Raw genomic sequence first — 5,720 nt, 5'->3', positions numbered from 1 at the left:
ATCACTTTGCCGCTCTAGAGGATAAAAACGACTTTTGCACTCAGATATCAAAGGGTAAAACTACTCTTTCCGAGATGGTGGGATGAAAAATGATTTAACCTCATAAAATACCCCTCAGAATAACAACCCATTGTGTCCTTACAATACGATGGCGGATGACAGTGAAGTCAAAAGTTCCCCAAACAGGGGGATTGGGGGATTGGGTACACCTGCGGGGGTAAGGGGACTTGTAGGGTAATTGTGTTTTATTGCATAAGTTATGGGTAAGCTTGATCTTTTGGTGTTGGGTACACCTGATATCATAATTAATATTGCCTTTTATTTTTTGTTTGTTGTTGCCCTAGTTCACTGACAACATACTGTTTTTGTGGTAAAACGGCTGGTATTGCTTCTAACAATGTCAATCTGAAATTATTTATAAGACTAAGTAATGACGAAGCAAAAAATTCGTACGTGTAGACTACTTTCTGTACTACATAGGTGAAACCGAACACTAGCGGTTTTTCCCGAGATTTCGCCCGTGTCCCCTTCGAACTACTGCCCATGTCGGAATAAAGTTTATCCTAAATATTTATATTACTCTGGAAGAGCGTAGCTTTCCAACATTGAAATAATTTTGAAACCGGATCAGTAATTGCGCAGCCTACCAACAAAAAATAATTTCTTCTTTATTATATTAATGGGTGAATTTCCCGGGACCAAAAATTGCGTGGCATCGATGAAATCGGTACTAAAAATCATTGTTATAATATTCTAATATTTTTTTCTAAGTAGGTGAAATAGTAATCTATGTGTAGCACTAAATATTTTGTTAATAGGATTAATTGGTTCTCCAAAAAAAAAAAATTAACCTCAAAATCTTTCATTGCCGTGTTTGTCCACACGTCACCTTGATGTGTACTAGACCTTATTGATAAAAATGTATTAGTTATTTATATTAAAACCTACTTTTATTTGATTCGTGAATAGTTAAAGTATTATTACGGACTACATTTGTTGAAATATTTAAACAATACAACAAATGGTAAATAAAAAATAGTTTGTCCCAGAACCACCATTCATCGCCATGTCCTAAACATATTTAAGAATATTCCTTTTTCTAACGGTTTGCGTCCCTCCCGCTGTGCGCTAAATGTTGCATATTAGTGGACATCAAGTGTTCGACGTGGAATGACGTGTGCACGTGCCTGCGTTTTCGCGCCATAAATGCAAGTATGCAATTTTTTTATCACTGGACATTTTTTCTATCATCGCCGTGGATAGGTCTTACTTCTGTTTGAATAAGTTTGTCCTCTTAATTGATCATTCGGTACAATGCCATCTATCTTATGTTTATTTGTGACGTGTTAATTACTGTGAATTATTAACAGATTTTTAGTTTTTTGATGTTTTTGCCTTGATATTCATTGCCGTGCTCTCATTTCCGTGGTTTCCGTGGTCAAAATTTGCTATGGAAATGAAAAAAAATACACAGCAATGAAAAAATTTTCATTGCCATGCCTTGTAAAACAATTTCGTTTCATTGCCGTGGCCGCATGTTTCATTACCGTGACTTATGTTTTCATCGCCACGGCATCATTAAGAAAAAAAAAACAATTTGTACTATATAGTCAACTACAAAAATATATTTCCACGTTCACCTCACTAAATGATAAACTTACACACACCACTTCAGGTTCAGGTTCACTTAGGTTGTTTTACTAGAGGAGTATTTAAGAAAAGAAAGAGAAAGATATGTCAAAACGATGGCTGCAGGAATAGTTTTCATTGCCATGGACGCATGTTTCATTGCCGTGCATGCATGTTTCACCGCCGTGGCATGAAAATTTTAGTCTTGTATATCTCGTTAGTTTTTTAAGCTATCTACTAGATATTAAGGAAGAATACATATCTTATCAAAAACTTTAGTAAACACTATTTTTTCTTGTTCTAAAGTTGAAGTATAAAAAATCCACGGAAATGAAGATTTTATTGGACCTGTTGAAATTCACCCTAATAGAGCATAGATTATGTGATATATTATAATTAGTAACCCTTATTTAATATCTGTTCCTATTAAGCTAGTTAACTATAAAGTGAATAGTGTATCCGCTGCAAGATTGTCTATTTGGCAGCTAATCTGCGCCGTCGGGGCGCGGCCCTACATTACCGACGTTATAAATTTCTGTCTCCTTTGTAAACAGGGACGGATTTGAGAAGATATTTTTATCATGTACTTAAGTCGATTTTTCGGAAAGAAACCATTGTAAAATAGGGATATAAATGACATGAGTCGCTTGGTTCATCGACTCGTTTCTGCCGAAAGGCGGCTTTTTCTGCAACCCACATCCACTTGCTTCCCGGAGAGTTAGAGGCATGCCCGTGCTACTTCTTCCATCTATGTGAGTACCTAATACTTTAATACATAATTTCCATTCAACAACCAACAACATTCAGATAGTAACAAAACCCGACTGCCAAATAAAATCTCTTCCAAATTCTCGATTCTGTACTTTTGTACCCGTGTGTTGTGATGTTAGTAGAGGAAGTGAAGCATATTTCATCATTCCAGTGCCATACGGGGTCGAGTACGGACGCGTTTGCGCTGCACTGTATGAATTTTAAATTCGCGAATTGCGCGGCTATAGCCGCTGCCCGGTTTTCGCTATGAGTGCACAAACGCTCATAGCCAACGAAGTGTTGGCATTTATTAAACATGCCATCGACTACATGGACGAGGTTAGCATCTTGCAGATCTGCAAGACCTCGTTCAAGGAAGATGAAATTAGCAGTGCTAAATTGCTGCTTTTCACGACGCTTGGCAAAGTTAGCCAGATGCCGTCTCGTCGAAGGGATGGCACAGAGAAGAGTCTCCAAGACATCGTCACGCTGTTGAAGGAGACCGACCCGGACGACGTGCCCGATTTCGTGGCGAAGGACCTGCACAAGCTTCCTCCCGTCACGTTTGACCACGTAGATGTCACCAGGCTGCTGAAGGACATTACACTCCTGAAGCAAAGCCAGGCCGAGATGCAGCATCAGCTGGAGGTGTCCAACAACACCATCAGTGATCTACGGGCAGAATTAGTAGCATTGCGCAATGCAATTTCTGCAAGTAGGTCACCTACCGACGGCGACAGAAATGTGAACACGCGTCGCGGGGCGCAAAATGCCTCCATCTGCAGTTTCGAGTCGGCGGGCTCGAATGCGTCACCTACTGCCGAGAATGCATGCGTTGCAACGTGTGCCGCCGCCGTCCCTGCCTCGACATCGGTAGAGACGATGACTCGTGTAGGTTCGTCAACCCCCAAACGAGCCTACGCAGCAATTGTAGCCGCTAAGAAGCCTGTTGAGCCACAAAACTCGCAGGTTAAAATAGCGGAAACCACAAAAGGGGGTAAGAAGAGCCGATCGAAACCAAACCAGGTTTTGAGAAGGCAGGGTCCCAAGGTCGACACGTGCGACAAGGATGGTTTCGTCAAGGTCGAGAAGAGGAAGAAAAAGAAACCTCCTTGTCGGAACCAGTGCGGTACTGCGCTGGCGGGGCCCAATATGCTGCTGCGTCCAGCTATTCCGGCGACGCAGCTGTACGTGTCCAGGCTGCACCATTCCACGAAGGTTGAGGAGGTCGTGGAATATCTGCGCGTGAAGACCAGCTGGACCTTGAGGGTCGTGAGGTTGGAACCGCGTCACAACACAAATTTTAACTCGTTCGTGGTGCGTGTTCCGACACAAGGTCTCGAGAAGGTCCTCAAGGAAGATTTTTGGCCGAAGGGTGTTCTGTACCGCCGGTTTCGTGGCCGGCTACGTGACACCAGTCAGCGTAACACGACGCCGACACATCGTTTTAAGAATATTTGTTATGTATTTATAGTATGTTTAAGTTTTTATAGATATAGTATTGTATATATATGTTACCGTAAGATTACAAACATCGTTAGATTACAATCTATCTCGAGAGATTGTAAACTGTCGAATTATTGTGAACCGTAACATCTGATTGCAATTTAACGCATTATTTTTCGCTATATTATAATCTATCGATGAGAAATTGTCAAATTGTCAACTGTCCGAAAGCTCTCTCTGATTGGTCAGTCTTTTTGTAAGATCGACCAATCACGACCAGCCGTTCTGTTCCCATGGAGTTCCCGTAGAGTTAGGAATGAAATAGAGGTGTCAGTTAAATAAAATAAATGCTCTTCAAAAATTCTTCAAGTATTAAATTTATATAAAAATAACTCTTATAAAAATACAGTTAGGTATTTTGTCTTCAAATACAAACTAATATTTAAAAATAAAATAAAAGGGGTGCTAATTAAACAGGCTTCTTTTTAATATCATTATTCGCCCCCAAAAATGTATGTTGCCTTCTAAATTACTAAGTCAGCCACAATTAATAAAGCGTCGAGCATCTAAATAATACTATCTTAGCCACGAGTTATCTTCCACTCTAAATACAACTCAGCATGATGGTTATTTTTTTGCATCTAAATTTGTAGCATGCATTCTAACAGTAAACTTCTTAAATACTATTAAATGACATCATAAAAATATTTATTTACCTTCTAATTTTTTAACTCGTACCTACTGAGTTTTTTGTTTAAAATATAACACATCCCATATTAATTGACCCAGCATGGAAGTAAGCATGCAACATGCAGCAAGCATAACTTCTGTCACGGCTCCGGCGCTGCGGGGCTCCGGCGGTCCCATGCGAGCTTATCGTCGCAGATGGTTTTCACGCTCACCACCGCAGCTTCGGCTTGCTGGCCGGCGGATCCGGCCAGCCTCAGCCGCGGCGGCGAGCGCTGAAACTACCTGCGCCTCAGCTCGCAGGCCGCCTCGCCCCTCCGCGCCTACGCGGTTTTGAATTGCACTCTAGGGGTAGGGCAGACAAGACTACGTGGAGTCGGTTTTGCAGCGATTCGTTTTCGTCACTAACTTCAATTTTTAATACAATTTTTAATTGTGTGTAATTTGAGTCTTAAAAATTAAGTACAATTTTTGATTTTATAAAAAATTAAACCGTCACTTATTTTTGCACGTCAAAGAGCTGTGACACCGGGAGTTGCAAAGAACATTGTCTTTTTTGACGTTCTACCAATCAGCGCGCAAGATGCATTCCGTTCTACGCCAGTTGACAATTTGACCGCTCTACATCGCTCTCGATCTTACAAAAAGACTGACCAATCAGGGAGAGCTTTCGGACAGTTGACAATTTGACAATTTCTCATCGATAGATTATAATATAGCGAAAAATAATGCGTTAAATTGCAATCAGGTGTTACGGTTTACAATAATTCGACAGTATACAATCTCTCGAGATAGATTGTAATCTAACGATGTTTGTAATCTTACGGTGACATATATATTGATATGGAGAATTTTTATGTATTAATTTATAAGTATTGTAATGTACGATATATGTGTATTTGTATTTTTATGGGCCCTAGTTGCCTGAAATAAAGGAATAAATAAATAAAAATATTTGGAATACCAGTTTGTTTTTTGAAAATAAATTGAAGGAGAAACGGGATAGCTCAATACAAAATACATTAAATTATTGTCAACATATTAAACTTTAATAATGAGAACTATGAAATATAAAAAATACCAGATATATTATCAAAATGCCTATCAAACTAAAAATACTCCAAAAACGTGATTTGACTTAAGGTGCAGATAATTTGGAATATAGTATTCCAAATTATATTCATTTTTTTTTCTTTGAAAATTGCTAA

General features: G+C 39.4%; 1 pseudogene; it reads left to right on the top strand.

The window, feature by feature from the left end:
* The first annotated feature begins 259 nt into the window (after positions 1 to 259).
* Positions 260 to 3,825, top strand: LOC124643929 (annotated as a pseudogene).
* Positions 3,826 to 5,720: the final 1,895 nt, after the last annotated feature.

The sequence above is a fragment of the Helicoverpa zea genome, chromosome 29 (genome assembly GCF_022581195.2).
Source record: "Helicoverpa zea isolate HzStark_Cry1AcR chromosome 29, ilHelZeax1.1, whole genome shotgun sequence".
NCBI classification, from domain to species: domain Eukaryota; kingdom Metazoa; phylum Arthropoda; class Insecta; order Lepidoptera; family Noctuidae; genus Helicoverpa; species Helicoverpa zea.
The sequence above is the reverse complement of the archived record's forward strand: the minus strand, read 5'-3'. Positions and strand labels throughout refer to the sequence as shown.